This window comes from Numida meleagris, chromosome 3, assembly GCF_002078875.1.
Source record: "Numida meleagris isolate 19003 breed g44 Domestic line chromosome 3, NumMel1.0, whole genome shotgun sequence".
Taxonomy (NCBI): domain Eukaryota; kingdom Metazoa; phylum Chordata; class Aves; order Galliformes; family Numididae; genus Numida; species Numida meleagris.
The window spans coordinates 33,792,836-33,803,215 of record NC_034411.1 but is presented as its reverse complement, the minus strand read 5'-3'; positions in this window follow the sequence as shown (position 1 = coordinate 33,803,215).

Here is a 10,380-nt window from a genome sequence, read left to right as displayed (position 1 = left end):
TTGGGCATATGTTCTTGTTTAAAAGGTTTACTGAAGCATAGATGTCCTTCACAAAACATGTGGATGTCTTTTGGGACGGATGGTTGAATTTTTAATGCCATAGGAGGTCATATTCAATTAGAAATACCATAGCATATTAATAACACATGTACAGCAGCTTTGGAATTGATAATGTGCCATAACAACCTACTTAACTTCATAAAAGAGTTTAGAGGCTTTTTGTGAACTGATGCATGAACACGTACCGGAGCATATTAATTGCTCCTGCAGCTCGCTTTTGAAGATGAAAGTGCATCTCCATACACTTGCCCAACTGACGCAGACACCAAGCTGACACCTCTCCTTCCCTCCTTCCATACTGTGCTAGGAAGAGCTCCCTGAGATTCTGCCACCCAGTGAGCAGGCATTTGCCTTCAGAAACTTCTAAAACACAATATGCGTTGGTAACACAAAACAGAAATTTCTCAGATGTTAGGATGCTTCAAGCAGCATCCTAACATTTCCATTTTTCTTTCCCTCTTCCAGAACTTGTGGTCACTCTTCAAACACTGACACTGTGGCTCAGAAGACACTTTTCTCAGAGTGCCACATGCAGAAAAGCCTGTCACAATGAGAGCAGATAAAATCAGATTTCTCATAATTACAGCACTGATAACAGCATTTGATGTCAACAGTGTGGGGCTGTGGGAAGCAGAGGGGTGCAATATCTGTGTAACCAAACTTGAGTTTTGAAACATCTTGGCATCAGAAACTATGCCAGATCGTGTTGCTTAAAGCAGTTCAGAGCAATATGGAAACTCTTTTTCAGGTTCAGTTCAGCATGACAACAAAATAGAAGCAAATGAAGATAAAAAAGTAGTTAAAGTAAGTCAATTAGGCATTCCAAAAGAATTATTTCATTTCAAAACAGGACAAAATAGTTTTATGTTAAAACTCCCTAAAACTAGAAAGCATAAGCTAATATATCACTCAAAAGAGAAAAAAAGCAACTCCTATTTTGCCTAGCTTTCATTTTGCTGAAGAACAAAAAGCTGCTTATCAATTATTTGCATATCTCTATCTGAGCTTGGCTGCTGTATAGCATTTTCTGATTCCCTTTCCGTTTTAGCATCTTTTTATTCTTTCAAACATTCCATCTTATCTTCTTTCTCCTTCACCTGTCCTTTTAGATTTAAAAAATGGCTTTTTTTACTTACTTACTTTGAATCTAACAGTGAAAGATGATCAGAAGAAGATATATAGGTATGTTTCCTTCTTCTCTATTTTTTTTCCCTTGGGCAGGGGAGAGAACCGTCTCAGCTTTGTTCTTTAACAATTTTTGAGCCAGATTCCTCTATTAAAAAGACGCAGAAAAGTAATCTCTAAGGATTAATTTCATATTGCCAAAAAGACTGAAATACATGACAACCTATTTTATAACATATTACTGTACTGAATACCTTCAACCAGTGAGGACTGTTGGTTTTATGTTGTGAGCTATTGAGAAGTCAAAAAATAAATGAAAGATTTTTCTGTTAAAAAATGAAAGACATATTATCATTGGTTCACTAATTTCAAAATGTGGACTCACTGGCCAGTGATCATTTTCTCTTTCTTGGTGCTAAATTAATCAGAATATATCACTGTAAATCCAAGCAGCTGCTGTGTTTTGCTTGCTTTTGTTAGCAAGACTAAAGTTCCAGGTTTTGTCTCCATTTCATAAGGACCAAGTAGTACACACACCCAGCCTTGGTGTCACTTCATTTCTATTTCTGTCAGTGATACAAACAATTCTTGCATCTTTCATCATGGGAGAAACGTCTGCATTAAAGGGATGCCGCAGCAGAAAAGTTCACATGATCCTTAGAGTCACAGATCAAATGCTAAAGGACTTCCTCCTCCACATAGAAATTTCCTTTTTCAAATTGCAGTCATTTCTGTGATGTGTGTGGTAGGACGATAAGTAAGCTTTGGGGAAGAAATCCTATCTCTAGGAGATTTTAAACACAGAATGCCTTGATGTCTTTTGTTTGGTTCTGAAGTTACAGTGCTTGGAAAATAATTTTCTTCTGGCTACCTGTGTGGGAGGAGGCACTGAAACCCTCCAGCCCCATGTGTTGCATGAAGCCATGACTCACGAAATTCAGGTGCTGCACGCTGGCTGCTGTGGAAACCCTGCTGACTCCCCCCTCACAAGGCGCTCGTTGGGTGGCCTTGCTGCGGTACCAGGGCTGCCCTAGGGCTTCGGACAGCCGTGAGGCAGCGCAGCGACCACAGCCCTCCACGCCACCCAGTGGACACTGGGAGCCCTGGATTTTGGGCACCTGTGCTGCCCTAAACTCTGCTCTGTTTGGTTTTACTCCACTTTGATGAGGATAACGTTGACATGCCTGCCCATGTCAGAAGGGAAAAAAAAAAAAAAAAAATTGCCCCTTTTCACTCATTGCTACTGGAGAAATTCAAAGCAAGGCACCGTTGTCCCTCTGGGTGCCAGAGGGGTGTGGGTACCTAACCCCTCAAGGTGCTCTGGAAAATCCCAGACAATTATGAAATCAAGCGGTGCTCTGCTGTAGGCACACATTCCAGCAAAGGCTGTATGTCTCTCATTTGCAGGCTCCAGACTGTCTCTAACCATTTGTGCCTCTCTTTTTAGCACGGAACAGTGCTGCTTCAGGGAATAACGGCACATTTCTGAGGCATTGTAAAGTGAGATCCTTGCTGGTCTGAAGATGCCCCAGCCGGCAGCATGAGGACAACAGAATCCATTTGAAGATAGTTTCATAGTTTGGGTGTCAAAATACCTCTCAAGGACTGGGCTTCCTGTACAAGCTTGTGATATATTACTTGGTTTGCATTTCACTACTCCTTTTTTTTCAGTTTCTCTGCAGCGAGCTATTTTTCATGAACGTCGAGCCAGCAGGAACCTACCCTGCTTCAACTTTATGAGAGTTTTGACAATTGAAATGCACCCCATCATGTGTTTCAAAGCAAATCTCAACAATTCTCCATCTATCCCCTTGCTGCGGATTGCCCAGACATCTGATGCAAATTATGGCTTCAGCTGGCAGCAGCAGGGATTTGCTCAATACGAATCAATTGCTCCAAACAGTTTGTTTAATCTGTGCAGTACTTTCCAATGCAAATTTGAAGACCAGATTGGTAAAAACTCTTCGTTATCACTTACATCCAACTAAAGACTATCAATTTCTCCACTGTTTTCAAAAGAAATGGGAAATTAATTCCCTAAGATTTCTTTGTTTAATAGGAATGTATCAATCCCAATGCAAAATTAAAAAAAAAAAAGTGGAATTGCTTAACATGAAAATAGGATATTGCAGCAAAAACCTCAGTTTCTTTTCAGTTGTTTCATTTCCCTTTTATTGTTAGTTACAAATTTTAACATGTCAGAAATGCCATTAAAAGGTTATTTCCATAACACAGAATCACAGAATCGTAGGGGTTGGAAGGAACCTCTGGAGACCACCTGGTCCAACCCACTGCTAAAGCAGTTCCCTACAGCACGTTGCACAAGAAAGTGTCCAGGCAGGTTTTGACTATCTCCAGAGAAGGAGAGTCCACAGCCTCTCTGGGCAGCCTGTCCCAGTGCTCCATCACTCTCATGGTAAAGTTTTTCTCATGTTCAGTTGGAAGTCTCTGTGTTCCAGTTTGCACCCACCGCCCCTTGTCCTGCCTCTGGGCATAGCTTTCGATATCTTTTTGTCTTTTCCTCTGAATTTGTGTTCTAGGTTTTGTTTGATTACATTTTGAATTTCATCCCAAGTTAGAATGAAAACAAGATTAAAAATGCAAAAGTTCATCTTGGGGCAGAAATTTCTCCAGTTCCGAATTTGATCAGAAATTTGCCTGAATGATCTCATTAGTTGAGATTAGCCTGTATCACACACTGGATTCCAAAGAATTGGCTGCCATTCATTTTCATCTCCAGATGCTCTGCCTTCATCTCAGGCTGTGTGAGTGTGAGCTAGGACACATCTACCATACAGAAGAATTTTCAGTGAGAGCCCGTGTGGCTCAGGGCAGATGGAGTACCGTTATAGCTCATCTCTGACTGCAGCTCTGGTGTGCCTTCTGCCAGACTTTTGTTAGGATGTGAAATTCCACATGCGGGCTCTCCCAGGTAGTGAAACTGGTGGCACAGGTCACGGAGTGCCCTTGCCTAGCTGTGTTTCTTAGGGATCCCCCTGTGCATGGGCACTCACAACTCATCACTCATTTCCTCCAGGATAACAGAGCAAAAATGTATGCAAGGCATATACAACAAAGGGCACCCTTGCCCCTTAAATATCCTAAAAAATTATACACAAATTATCCTGAGCTCTGATGTACCCACAGCAGGTCCCACACACGTGTGTAAGCCATATTTTTCGGGCTGGCTAGAGCTTCCCTTGACTTTTTCCTTACCACAGCCCTTCTGGGGCACCTGCTTAGAGCAACATATTTTCCTGACCCTTGTATACCCATTGTTTACCCAGTCAGACAGAAATGTCTAGTCCTTGTCTGTGGTCAGAGAGATTCTGCAGCAGTTTCCTTTTCCCATCAGGCTGGCCATTTGAGGCAGCTGAGGCTGATATCTCCAGACTGTGCACCTCATGATGGTCCTTCAGCACGTCAAGACTTTTTTTCTGATGAAGGCTCTTTCTGAAATTTCTTTCGATGTCCTTCATCTGAATAAGTTGAAAACTTTGTTCAAGATAGATGGGTCCTAGAAATGGAGGCAGTGCAATGTGGATTTCATACTTGGATGTGATGCAGGGATGCTGCTCAGATGGAGGACTGGCTCGGAGGCTGGCCAGATGCAGACTGTGCATGCTGATCTCCCACCATGCAGCAGCCTCTGATAGGATAATTCCTTGTTTTCTAGGATGTCCTTACTGTGGGAAGCCAGAAAAATTCTTTGAGAAATTCACCCTTTAGCCAACTAGCTTTTGCATTATTAAATAATCTTTCTAACTTTTTCCATGACAATTTCCATGGGCACAAGACAGACAGAAGTGATTTAAAAGCCAAATTTTTACAAAATGACCTGACCTCAAATCTTCACCCATATGACCTTGAGGATAGCCTGGAAATCATCACCCTTCCCCTGTAAGAGTTTGTGCCTCCATCCTCCTTAAGTCCAAACATCTGCTGTTCTTCCCATATCAATTAAAATTTATTTTTGCTTTTATCTCTTCTGGAAAGCTCAGGGTATTGGTCACCTGAGTTCATTTTACTGGAGTAGATGGGTCTGATGAGATTTGATGTTTACTTTGAATCATTCACTATTACTACTGGAGAAGCAGACAGAATTTTCCTTAACTCTTACCCTGCTTTTACAACACCTTGTCTGGCCTTCATGTTAAGATCATCTTATCTTTTTAAACCTATAATGATTAAGAATATCAGATGAGCTTTTCTTTTTGGAGGTAGATCTGACTTAAAAAAAAAAAGAAATATTTAATGAGAAGAAAGTATGGGTTGACTGCTGCAGAAATAAACAAAACAAAATAATTATATTAAAAATTATACTCCCAATGTATGATTTTTTCTAATGGAAAGTATTTAGCCTTTTTTAAAATTAAGAAATACGAAGTGTGCATCATACTAGCACTGCACAGATTTATGTATTTCTCTCAAGAAAGCCTTTGTCTTTTTGTAAAAATCTCCTCATATTCATTCCATGATAGTATATGTTATCTGCATTCTTTTTTAACTTTTTTTCTTTTTTCTTTTTTCTTTTTCTTTTTTTTTCCAAAATGATGTTTTGGAATCATTCTGAAAAACTTTTCCTTTGGGGAAACCCTAACGGTGCATGGTGCTGTCCATGGACTTTTCTCAGCTTTTTCATGGCTTCAGACCTTAAAAAAACTCAAAGATGAAGCATTATCTGATTAGAACTCAAGATCTTATGGGATATGGATCTTCTGGTCTCACTGTGGAGAGTGGAGGCAATGGGGTGAATGCACCTTCAGGACAATCAGGTGAAGGTTGATTTCCTCCCTGCTATCAGCCAGGCACAGATGTCTTGGATGAGTACTTTCCCTCTTGCAGCACGCCTTGCCCTGGCGCTGCTGCAGGTGACACAGTTGACTTCTCAGATGCTCTGTGTGGTGGCAAGAGCACAGCTACCTGCACCTGACTGTGTCCTGCATCTCTTTTTTATTGGCATCATGGTGTCTCAATAGTTTGTCATGAGTTTCCTCAGAAGAGCTTACATCCTGCCCAAATGTGCTTTGTGATAGGAAACAACCATAACAACATCTTGTAAAGTCTTCTTTAGAGTAGTGGCTATTGATGGTTTTGGTTTCGGTAGTTGGTCTGAGCCTTGCTGGTTGGCAACTTTTCAGTTTCTGTAAAGTTTCAATCTTGAGAGCAATTCAAAGTTTGAGTCTCTGCATGTACGCCTCATCAGAGAGACTCATCTTTTTATAGTGCATGTTCCAAGAGGCGATAGATTTATGTTTTGTGCCATAGATGTACTTGAGTAAAGACAAATGAACTAATGGTTTACTGAGTAGGGAAGGGATGTTTTACTTAAATGTGGTGTAGAACTTGCAGCTCTGGCTTGATCATTGTTCAGGAAGTTGTTCCAGGTTGTTTATTGGTGTTTTGAGTTCCTCTCCTGAACAATATAATATTTAATTAATGTTTATGTTTCTTTTATATGGATAATTTGTTCTCTTGGCAAATTGTTTAGTGGCTGATTCTTTATTCTGAAGGAGTGATTTGAAACAGTCTTAACTAGAAGTTAAACAGGAGACATTTGGAACTTCATCCTTTCTGCTAAGTGATTTAGTCTTGGCTCATCGTTGGTGACATTTCCACCCTGAGAATAGTATAATCCACTGAGTTTTAGTATTACTCTCTTTGTGGTCTATTGAACAAATTTTAATGCAGGGATAGATAATTTCTTGTCTGTCTTTATTGTCTCTAACAGAGCTGTAGATAAGAGTTGGAACTAGTGCTTGATAGCTTGTATTTCTTTCAAACCTTTTCCTCCCTTAACTTTCTAAGATTCAACATACATAATACACATACTTTTGATACTGCTGGGATTTCCCCTAAAGAGATGGATTTGCTTTGCGGGATGGCTTTTCCCCTGTTTAAGCAGTGCTGGGAACTATGAAGGTGAATATTCATGTTCTGTAAGCAACACAGAGGGCAGACAGCCTGGATCTTTGCTACAGTGTGAAGTTCTGAGATCCAGAGGGCTAACAAGAGATTTAAACTTAAGCACTACCAAGAATACAGAATATCAAAAACCAATCTGATAGGAGCTGTGGGATGACAAAGTTTGGGGTAAGTTTGCTTGGCTCCTGACACCCCCAAATGTCTGCACCAGGTCCTTTCTGCCTCACTCTGGGCTTGAGTGTGGGGCACAGAAGGCAAATGGCAGTGTCAAGGCCCAAGTGGAACTGGCTTTTCTTGGACCTATATTTTGCAGAATGTGTATCCACTTGTGGTTCATCAGATCTCATCAAGACTCTTGCAGCATCTCAGCTTTGGATCTGCAAGGACTGGACAGGATTTGATTCTCTCGACACTGCCCACTGACCCAAGCAGTCATATTCCCAGAATGTCACTCAACATTAGTGGTTTGTCACTTGAGTTTCACAAGATCTATTGGCCTCTTTCTCAGGCCACCTGGGAGAGACTTGGGGAAAAGTTTTGCTGCTCAGTTATTACCAGGCCTCTATCCTGAGGCTTATGGAGAGAAAGAGGAACCTCTGGGGAATGGAGCAATGGAAGGTTTTTTCCCTTCTCAGGCTGTCATAGTTAGGCAAAGAGTTTGGCAAAAAGACTGCAAAGTACATGTGGTTTGGCTATGAGTCCTCATCATTCCTCCTTTGATCTCAGTAGGGTTTTCTCCCTGAAATGTGCAGCTTTGGCCTAAAACACATGTGGTTCTTCCACTAGGTTGATTTCTGTTGATGGGAGATGTATTGTGGCTGTGAACTGAGTGATCTTCAGTCTCAGTTCTAGCTGCTTTTGCAGTAAAGGCTGTATTTGTCTCCTGTGTTTGGTTATTGTATAATGCTTACGAAATGAGACAGGGCTTGGCCTTGTCAATCCCAATAACTCATTATTAAAGCCTCTTTTAACTGAATCTTGGCTAAGAATACTGTGAAATTGCCTTTCTGGCCTTTTCATTTTGCTCATTTTAGTCTGCATGTGAGTAAGGAAAAGTTTATTTTTGAGGAGAGTGATAACAGGATCATTTCTCACAAGTGTGCTGTCTCCATCTCTCCTGGTCACACCATCTTCTTGAGCAGCCTTTTTTATTTCAGGCAAAGGATTAATTAGGAATTATTCAGATACTTAGAAGTTTTCAAGTGGACTGAAACTGATGAGCTTCAGCATGAGATCCTGAAGATCTGGTAGAAGTAACCTTGGGACCATGCGATCACTGCAAGAATGCAGTGGGCAAAAAAGGTGATCTGAAGATGAGAAAATGGAAAACATAATGGGTAACTTTAAAAAGCATAGTATGAAGATGGGAAATTATCAAACAACTGAAGGGAATATCCCTGGAAAAAACAATCCTGATGGAAATAGTTGAACAAATGGCAAGTACCTGCAAGACAAAGAAGAGTGTCAGCTAAGATAGATTTGCCAACCATAAATAATGTTAAACCAGTTTGCTGTCCTTCTGCAAAAGGGATAATAGGTCTTGTGGAAGTGGAAAAAGCAGGAGTTTCCTCACACCATGTTTCTAGCCAGACCTTACTTAGCTCTGGCTCATTTGATATTCTCATTAAAAGTTAGGGAAGCATGACTTGGATGAGTCATTTTCAGTCTTTTCTAATGTAGATTCATGAGAAAGATCAGAGTCCTCCATAGTAACTCTTAACTACTTGGCTACACTTCAGAAACCCCTTAAAGGTAGCCCCTGCTGAAGCCTGAAGGCAATAATTACAAATCACTGGTTACACAATCTACCAAGGACCAGTACAGAACCTGCACACCTGCCCTCAAGGTAGCCACTAGCAGTCCACTATTAAAGTGTAAATAGAGGTGGTCACGTTGGAATCTCTCCTAGATTTGCTATGTTATTAGCTAATGAATGTAAAGTACACGAGTCTCCAGAGCCACAGATCACAGCTGGCAATAGGAAGGTATGAAGCTTTCTCCAGAAAACAATCTGAGAGGACTAAGACACTAATTTAACAAGCTGAATTCTATCAACAATGCTGTTCTCTTGGCAGTAGAGCAAATGCTGTTCTTGTAATAGCAAGACTATAGATTGTAAGACATAAGAAATGACCATCCCACTCTACGCAGTGCTTGGTAATAGTTCAGCTGGAATACTGCCTGTGCTGCTCTGGCTTATGTCTCCATAGCTGGCGAAAGTCCAGAGAAGACCGGCGTGAATGATTAGTGATCTAGAAAATGCAACTTCTGAAGAAAGATTAAATGAACTGAGTTCTCTGGCCAAAGGAAAAGAAGACTGAAGAATTCAGGAAGGTCCTTTGTGTCCTTAAATACATATAAGATCGCTGTACGAAGGAAAGGAATAAGCTGTTTCACAAAGAAAAGGATGAAAATAATAGGATTAATTACGGCAAAGGATATTTGTGATAAAGATTAAGAAACATATTGCAATACTGGGGGTTATAAAATGGAGCCTGTGGGCTACCCAGTGCTGCAGGTCTTTGAAGCAAAGGAGGAAAAGTGCAAGAGCACTTGATGCAGCCTTAGCTTGACTGGTCTCAGATGCCACTTTACAGCCTTTATTTCTAGGAGCCTGCAAACTTTTCCAAACTGAATGTTAAGAAGATAACTTCTGGAAGTGGATTTCAGCCAGCCGATGTAGCCAGCTGTCTGCATCTTAAGAGGCAGGATTATTTACGATAGGCAGTTCTTCATAATACTGCTTTATAGTATTACAAGAAGGTTTGCATTTTATTTTACTGGAATATGACATAGATGGAACTATTTATAATTCTGGGTTGTATCTGCTATTTGTGTTGCACCTGGGTTATATCTCAGTTGTATTTTGAACTTTTTATGACTTTGTGCATTTTTGCTTCTACCAATCTACTTTTATATCATCATGTGCCTTGAAATCCTTGTCTGAAGTCAGATGGGTGTAGTCCATCTGAACAGCTTTTATACTTAACAGATGTTGCTCCACTGCTCATGAACTTCTGATCCTTCATGTACATGTGCCCATACCAACCTCATGAAGTTCAACAAGGCCAAGTGCAAGGTCCTGCACCTGGGTAGGGGCAATCCCAAGCACAGATACAGGTTGGGCAGAGAATGGCTTGAGGGCAGCCCTGAGGAGAAGGATTTGGGAGTGTCAATTGATGAAAGATTCAAAATGAGCTGGCAATGTGCTCTTGGAGCCCAGAAGGCCAACTGTATCCCAGTTTGCTTCAAGAGAAGTGTGACCAGCAG